The sequence below is a fragment of the Asparagus officinalis genome, chromosome 5 (assembly GCF_001876935.1).
Source record: "Asparagus officinalis chromosome 5, Aspof.V1, whole genome shotgun sequence".
Lineage (NCBI taxonomy): Eukaryota > Viridiplantae > Streptophyta > Magnoliopsida > Asparagales > Asparagaceae > Asparagus > Asparagus officinalis.
In genome coordinates, this window is record NC_033798.1 from 20267178 (window position 1) to 20276723 (window position 9546).

The following is a 9546-nucleotide window of genomic DNA, read 5'->3' on the forward strand; positions in this document are numbered from 1 at the left end:
TTCGAATAGAGAGAACCCCCCACTGAAGATAAGATAGTCCAAATTAACATGGGTGACGAGGCCAACCCAAAACCTATATTCATCAGTGATAGTCTTCCCCCAAATGAGAAGGAGGAGTTAATTGCTCTCATCAGGGAGTATATTGACGTCTTCGCGTGGAACTACGAGGATATGCCAGGGCTCGACCCCAATGTGGCAATGCACCATCTCGATATCAATCCGGATGCCAAACCTGTCAAGCAACAGCAAAGACCAATATCGTTCCAGTCATGAAGAAGAACGGTAAAATCAGGATTTGCATTGATTTCAGGGACCTGAATACGGCATGTCCAAAAGACGACTTTCCTCTCCCAATCACAGACGTCATTATCGACAATACATGTGGATTTGAGAGAATGTCTTTTATGGATGGGTTTTCAGGATATAACCAAATCAAGATGCACCCAGATGACGAGAAGCATACAGCATTCAGAACGCCCCTCGGTGTATTCTGCTACACGGTGATGCCATTCGGTCTAAAGAATGCAGGCGCCACATATCAGCGAGCAATGACTAAGATTTTCCAAGAACATCTCAGGAAAACAGTCGAGTGCTACGTTGATGATTTGGTTGTAAAAAGCCGCAACAAAGAAGATCACATCAAGGACTTGAAGACGATGTTCGATCTCATGCGAAGTCATCAATTGAAGATGAACCCTACTAAATCCTTCCTTGGAATGTCTAGTGAAAAATTCCTTGGATTCGTTGTCACCACTAAAGGTATACATATCGACCCCGATAAGGTGAAGGCGATACATGAACTGTAACCTCCTAGAAATCTAAGAGAGCTCAGAGGATTGCAAGGGCGTTTAGCTTACATTCGGCGGTTCATCTCAAACCTTTCTAGGAAGTGTCAACCATTCTCTAAGCTAAACAAGAAAGGGGTGTCATTCATCTGGGACGACGCCTGCCAAAAAGCATTCGAAGATATCAAAACGTATCTGACGAATCCTCCTGTTCTCGTTGCACCGAAATCGGGTAAACCGTTCTTGATTGACATCAAGGTGATGAACCACTCGATAAGTGCTTTACTAGCACAGGACGACGATAACGGTCACGAACAGACAGTTTATTACCTAAGTCGGACCTTGATAGGCGCCGAGTCTCGATATCCGATGATCGAGAAAGAATGTCTCGCATTGGTATTCGCGATGCAAAAGATGCGACATTACTTGGTTGGACAGACGATTTACATCATTTCCAATGTTAATCCAGTACGGGTATTTATGACGCAACCAGCCTCTATAAATTGGCGGTTAGCGAAATGGGCTATGCTCTTGTCCCAATATGATTTGCACTTCAAGCAACAGAAGTCGATCAAAGGACAAGCAATTTGCGATCTTTTGGCGGCAAACCCGACCACAGATACGGCAGAAGTATATGATGACTTGCCGGATAAAACCCATGAGGTTAACACTACGTCGCACCAACAAGTATGGCAATTATATTTCGATGGTGCTTCGAGGGCAGTTAATAGGGTAATAACCCCGGGAGGTTCTACAGTTTCCTCCGGGGTTGGGGTTGTCTTAATCTCCCAGGGGAAGCATGTGATGCCTCGAGCTTATTCATTGACTAGTCCGTGCTCCAACAACATAGCCGAGTACAACGCGCTTCTCATTGGACTCAGTTTTGCCAAAGAACTGGGGGTCGAATATCTCGAAGCTTTTGGGGATTCTCAATTGATAGTCAACCAAGTCCGTGGAGAGTATGAAGTCAGGAACCAAGACCTGATCCCATACCACCAGGAGGCCATCAAAATGGCAGATTCTTTTGAAGAATTCTTCATTGAATATATCCCCCGTCTCCAGAACGCTTATGCGGATGCACTGGCAGCACTAGCGGTTTCACTTGCGCAGCCTCCCGAAACTGAGCTGTTAGTTACAGTAAGGACGCATCAACTCTACGTACCCATATACGATATGGATATTGAAGAGGAAGACGATGGAAACATAAACGCTAAGGAGGTGAATTCAACTCAAATTGGGTCTGAGTCTCGAGATTAGCGTTTTCCCATCATTGACTACGTCCAGTATGGTATTTTGCCAGAGGATGTAAAATAAAGAGAATCAATCCGCCGAAGAGCACCAAGATTCTTCTATAATGCCGAGACCCATACGTTATACCGTAGAGGGTACGATGGTTTATTACTCCGATGCCTTTCGAACAAAGAAGCAGAAGAAGTTCTTAAGGAAGCACACGAAGGAGAATGTGGTGCGCATCAGCCTGGTCCCAAACTGTATGATCGCATCAGAAGAATGGGGTATTTCTGGCCAACGATGGTTCGTGACGCAATCGAATATGCCAGAGAGTGTCATGCATGTCAAATACATGTGAATTATATGCATCAACCACCAAAGCATTTACACACGTCAACCACGTCTTGGCCATTCGAGACATGGGGTATGAACATTGTCGGTCCTATTTTTCCCCCTTCAGTCAAAGGTGATCGATTCATCCTCGCAATCACGGATTACTTTTCAAAGTGGGCTGAAGCAATTCCGCTTAGAGAAGTGAAGACGAACAATGTCATCAGTTTTATCAAACATCATGTCATATACCGACACGGCGTGCCAAAACGGATCATTCATGACAATGGTCCACAATTCATAAGCAACGCCTTCATCAGGTTTTGTGACAAGTTCAAAATCGAAGATGTTTCGTCGACAGCTTATTATCCCGCTGCGAATGGATTAGCTGAAGCGTTCAACAAAACGATCATTAAGATCCTGTCAAAGCTCGTGAAGACCAATAAACAAGACTGGGATGATAAACTCGGCGAAGCACTCTGGGCTTATCGCACCACCATACGCACACCTACAGGGGCCACCCCATATTCGTTGGTATACGGATGTGAAGCTGTGCTACCAATGGAGATCCAAATCCCATCCCTTCGGATCGCCCTCGCGACGGAGATGACAACAGAAGAACAGCATCAAAAACGTCTCGAAGAACTCGAGAAGTTGGATGAAAAGCGCTTGGAGGCTCAACAACAAATTGAGTTTTATCAAGCCAGAATATCTAGGGCTTTCAACAAAAGAGTCCGACAGAGAAGCTTTAAGGAAGGAGATCTAGTCCTCACTGCTCGCCGGCCGATAATCCTCAATTCCAAGAAGAAAGGTAAATTCGAACCCAAATGGGAAGGACCGTTTGTGATAGACACAGTCTACTCAAACGGTGCATATCGCCTGATTACTCAGGAAGGTGCCAGGCAATTAATGCCAATAAATGGGAAGTTTCTGAAAAAGTACTATCCCTAGTACAGTCAGGATAACCCATTTATCGGAAAGTTCCTTGAAGAATATTACACTTAATATTCTAGAGGATAACCCAAAATATTTTTCACCACCAAAATCCCTCACTGATCAATTTCAATCGACAGTGGGTCCACCAAAAATATCTTTCGGTCCCTCTTGATTCTTTCCATGAACAGGAGGTCCACTTTCAGTTCGGAGCCCCCTTTCGATAAACGAAAGAACTCCCTTCTCCTTCTCTTTGGTTAAGCCCTCTCATGGCTATAACCGAAGTTGAAGTTTCACTTCGATAAACGAAGAACTCATTTTTCAGTTTAGATAACCAATCCTATAAAAGGCAAGTTTATCTAAATTTTCCAGATTCTCGGAGTGGAGACCAAAACCACGATTCATTCTCGATAAACGAGAAATTCATCTTTAGTTCGATAATCAAACCTTCCGACAGTTAGGGTTATCCGAATCTTTTTGATTCTCGGAGTGGAGATCCCACTCTTAGTTTCACCTTTCCGGATTCTGGGGGTGGAGATCCCACCTCGAGTCTCCTTTCCTTCTTTGTTCGGGGAATAGAATATAAAATTCTTCCTTCCCCATACCAATCCTTTTCGAAGAATTCAGGATTCATCCTAGGAAGTTTATCCCGAATCCTAAGCAGGGATAAGTCTGCGCCTAACACGCGCTGCCGGTTTAGTCTTTTTTCGTAGAAAAAGACACCAGAGTTCGATTCTGGGGTATTCTATCCTGAAACCTAAGCAAGGATAAGTCTGCGCCTGACACGCGCTGCCGGTCAGTTCTTAACCGTTTAAAAAGAACACCCGTTCACATATTCAACATTGTGGCAGGTTGTTTTTAATAACACCAAAATCCATGCCTTACACGCGTGGGGAATTTCATCCTGAATCCTAAGAAAGGATATGCCGACGCCTAACACGCGTCGCCGGTTTAGTCTTTCTCCGAAGAAAAAGACACCAGAGTTCGATTCTGGGGAATTTTATCCCGAAGCCTAAGTAGGGATAAGTCAGCGTCTAAAACACGTTGCTGGGTAGCCTATTCCCATAACAGTGGCGAAGTCTACATATTCGAAGTTGTAGCATCAAGTCTAAGGGAGTTCATTCCTTTAGCACAACGTCACATGCGGAACGGATTTAGATAATCCGCATGCTAGCCCGACTCAAACGGTAGTCGGTAAAGGCTAATCAAACCCGTTAAAGATTGGGGGTTAGCCAAAAATCCTAAAGTCAACGTCTAAAACACGTTGCTGGGTAGCCTATTCCCGTAACAACGGCGAAGTCTATGTATTCGACATCATAGCACAAAGTCTCAGAGAATTCACTCTCTTAGCACAAACGTTACATGCGGAACGGGTTTAGACAATCTGCATGCTAGCCCGACTCAAACGGTAGTCGGTAAAGGCTAATCAAATCCGTTAATGGCTGAGGGTTTGCTAAAAATCCTAAAAGTATTATGGTCAATCATTTCAAATGGAATGAGGAATCATAATAAAGATAAAGATAAAAACCAGTTCCACTAAAAAGATCAAAAGTCAAAACATTCAGCAAATAAAATCATACATCAAGCCCATGGCTAAGAATCTGCTCTTAACAACGGCAAGTTTCTCGGCGTGTTCCACTCGAACCCTCTCCTCTTCTTCCTTCTGAAGCTTGGTATAAGCAAGAATGGCGGCAGCATCGGCGGTTACGTCTTCTCGGCGCAACGCGTGAAAAACCTCCAACTCTCCTCTATAAACATTTTGAACCCTGGCGCTCTCAATCTCAAAATCTTTTAGAGTCCTCTCCCCTTGGACGGTCCTGATCCCCGTCCTATCAGCAATGCTGTTATAAGCATCCATCTTACTCTGCAGACGACGTTGCCGTTCGTACAAGTTCGCAACGATGACTTCTTGCTCTGATATGCATCTCGCTCGGGCCTTACGCTCTCGCACCCTCTGAGTCTGAGCATCGATCATAAGCGGCGTGGCCTCATCATGCGGGTCGAAGTCTACTAGCTCTTCCAAAAGATATATGAGTTCCTCTAAGCAGGTCAACCTTATCTCACATCGTCCAGCTAGTCGGATGCCACCTACACGCTGAATGTCTTTAAGACTATCTGCTATGAAAGGGAGCAAATCATAATATCTTCCCCGTCCAGAACTAATGGCGGTGATCGTTTGTTGTATAACCTTCTCTACTTTTTGGAGGATGTCCTGCAAGGATTCGGAGACAAGGAAGACAGATTCTTGGTCAGACATAATTGCAGCAATGGGATCCTCTTCCCCTTCATCGTCGGATATTAGGATGATTTCGGGACTCAACCGAGGAAGTGGACCGATAGCCTGACTGGTGGAAACCGAAGATAAAACATCCCCACGACGTCCGTTCACCGCATGAGATGAAAATGCTCCGGAAGGATACTCAACTGAAAACAAGCAATTAAACGTTTGTTAATTCCAGTTATAAAAGGAAATTGAACTCATCTTACGAATGGGTAAGATAGAGTCATTGCCTTATAAAGGGTGAGACGATTTGGCCACGTTGTGCGTTCATAAGATAGGGTATATCGACAATATATCCCTGCCATATAAGGCACAATGCAGCGTCAAAACGCCCCCTTTATTTTGAGGTATGGTTTTGACCAAGCAAAACACAACGTGGAGTAAAAAGGACCTATCTTTAAAGCGTCGATCCTCACCAAGGAAAATCAAGGCTCTTCCCGATTGCCTCACCAAGGAGAACAAAATGGGAATAAAAAGGACAAATTTGTAAATTTCCAAGAAAAAATGGACTAATTTGTAAATTTCCAAAAAAATAGCTCACCAGCATAAGAGGGAGGCGCGCCATCAGCCGACGCGGTAGAGGATTGACCCCTCGCAATACGAGACATGGTAATCTGCAAAATAAATTAAGGGATCAGATCCAGAAAAAAAGATCCTCTTTTTATTGTAATTCTACCCCCTGAAAGAGGAGCTCGATGTGCCAAATCATAATCCTAACCCTCATATGCAACCTCATAAATTTATGTACTAAATTAAACATAAAAAAATGCCAAAATTATGGAGGATTTACCTGAGGGAAAGCTCGAAGATCCGACAAAAATCAAAGCTTGAAAGAGGCTCAGACCACGTGCTCGAGGGGCCTGAGAGAAATTTTTATTTAGAGATTTTTGAGGGATTTTTCAGTCTAAGATCTAAGGGAATGATGGATCTAGGGTATTTATAAAGATTTGAGGGAAAGAGAATGCAAGAGGGAAGAGGAATCCAAGAAGGAGGAGTAAAAGGGGGCCGGCCCTAGAGGAGGAAAAGGGGAGGAAAAAGAACCCCTTTTATAATGTTGAACCAAGCCTAGTTGAACCGAATCAGTTCAAAAGAGGCCAAACCAGGCTGAACCAGACCAAACCAGACTGAACCAGACCAGACCAGACCAAACTAGTCTGAACCAATCTTGAATCAGTCTGAACCAGATTTGAACCAGGGTGAACCAGTCCTGAACCAGATTGAACCAGTTTGAACCAGATTCGAACCAGAATTCAAATTGAAGCTGAATCGAGCATCGAAATAACTTCAAATCGACCGGGGGTTCAATCCCTCGTTTATTCCTGCCTCTCCCACACATTCGAAGCGGACTCGGTGAAGATTTTTTTTAAGCCAAATTACTGCTTTTTTTTTTGGCTCCTATTATCAAACCCGGTTCAGCCTCATTATCAGGCCCGGTTTTTCAAGCTCATTTGGCCACCAGAAATTACTCAATAAGCGTATATGAGGTATAAACTCATTCCCTATTTTAGCTGAGAACGTTTCCCTGCTGAGATATTTTATAAATATTCTTAACGGATAACTCCGAACAACACTACGCGCCGGACAACGCGCTGCACAAGTAAGAACTCAACCGGCAACAATCGATGGTCAGCCTAAAGATTTAGAAAATCAGGGAATCGCACTTCAAGTTTTTAAAATTCCGCACAACGTCAGTACAATAAATGCTAGCACCGGCGAACTCTTACAGACATTCGACCAAAGCACGATAGCCTAGAGGATGAAGGAATCATAACAGAAGCTCGTTCCAAGGTTCCCGTTACCACCGACTGAAGCGTTGCGGCAACAATCATAATCCAAAGTATTCCAGACTCTTTCTATAAAGCAACGAGGCTGAAATACTTTGGAGGGGTATCTGTAGCGCATGTAAAATTGCTTATAAGCTCCCTTGCCCATAGCTTCGGCAGCGGTGATTTCGACAAACCATCGTAGTGACGAGGCGAGTCACGTCAACGCAATCGCACGTGAGCAACGGAATGCATCCATTCGCCGTGCGCCGAATCAAGTCCAACGCGTATCGGGGACGTCAACGAGCTCATCGCAAACAAGAGCGTGACTCGGATGAATCAAAGACTGAATCAAGCATCGTGTCGGACTTCGAACTCAGAAGTGGATTACTGCTAATCAGGAATCGGCCATTTACTACCAAATCAGCGTCAAACAATCGAGTCCAGGAGCAAACAATCCGCAAACCGATCACGATTAAAACACGCGCGAACAACGAACAAACGACGCGAACCCAAACACCCCGAGGGAGCTCGGCCGAACGAGGCCACTTCAGGGTGCTCGCCACATGCCGAACCACCTGGGTGGCTCGGCCCAAGACCGAGCCGCCCTGCAGGTTGGCCTCGGTGGCCAAGCCACCTCAGGGTGGCCGAGCCACCCCAGGGTGGCCGAGGCACCCCAGGGTGGCCGAGCCACCTCAGCCTAGATCTATGCCTAGGCACAGATCTGGGTGCCTATAAATAGGCCAAGGGTGGTTCATTTGAAGGGGTTGGAACTTTGAGAGCCGAAACTCTGCCGAATTGAAGATTGAGCTTGGAGTTTTGAAGACTTGGAGACTTGAAGATTTAGATCTGGTTCTCGGTGAGCGTCCACGTCACAAAAGGCAGGAGTTCGAGAGAGGTAAAGATTAGATCTGAGATCTACACGAGATCAGAACATTCAGATCTGATTCTCGGCGAGCATCCACGTCACAAAAGGCAGGAGTTCGAGAGAGAGAAAGAGTAGATCTGAGATCTACACGAGATCACACTCCGGATCAAAGCTTGGTCTTTGATCCCGAGATTTGAGCGATTATTTCCTTGGTGAACTAATCCCTCCCGGCTATTATTTCCTTTGCGAAATAATACCCGTCAAATCATGTAGATCTGACTGGATCTAGATCGCGCGGTGGTCCACGGATTAACCCCGGCGTTGGCAAAGAACCCACACAAGCGAGCGACCGCAAAACAGGAGCTCGCGATTTGTTCGAAAAATAAGGAGAAAGTTGTAATCTTTTCTTTTGTTTTCTTTGATTTTCGTTGTAACCGGATCTAAAAAAGACCGGATCTTTGTAACTCGAAAAGCTATTATTTGAGATGACAATGAAATCAATAATGAAGAAAGACACGATTTTCACCGCGAACAGTTAGAACCGAACCGCACCGAACCGAACCACACCGAACCGATTTGCAACGGTTCGGTTCGGTTTTGAATTGTAGGTGGTTCGGTTCAGTTGTTCAAATTTTGGTAAAAACCGACCGAACCGAACCGTGCTCACCCCTAGTGTACACTCGACATTGATGCTGGCAGGTTTAACCTGTAAGAAACAGCTCCAATGCGCTCGATGATCCTGAAAGGACCAACATATTTCGGGGCAAGCTTCCCTCGTCTACCGAAACGCTGAACGCCCTTCATCGGTGATACCTTCAACATAACTAAGTCTCCGACCTGAAATTCTAAAGGTCGTCTCCGCTGATCTACATAGCTCTTCTGCCGAATCTGTGCTGTAAGAATGCGCTCTCGAATCAATGCCACCTTCTCTGTGGTCTTTCTAACTAGCTCCGGACCAATCAATAAACTATCCTCGGGTTCTGCCCAACATATGGGTGATCTGCAAGATCTCCCGTACAAAGCTTCATACGGTGCCATCCCGATGGTAGCTTGATAACTATTATTATATGCAAATTTAATTAGTGGGATGTGATCCTCCCAGCTACCCTGAAAATCCATAATGCACGCTCCCAGCTACCCTGCTAAATGATAACTGACTGCTAAAAGCATCCTGGAAACTCTTCCAAAAATAAGATGTGAAGACTGAGCCCCGATCTGATACAATCGTCTCCGGAACTCCATGCAATCTAATAATCTCCCGAATGAAGATTCTTGCATACATATCTGTCGTATAAGTAGTCCTCACAGGTAAGAAATGTGCGGACTTAGTCAATCTGTCCACTATAACCCAAATAG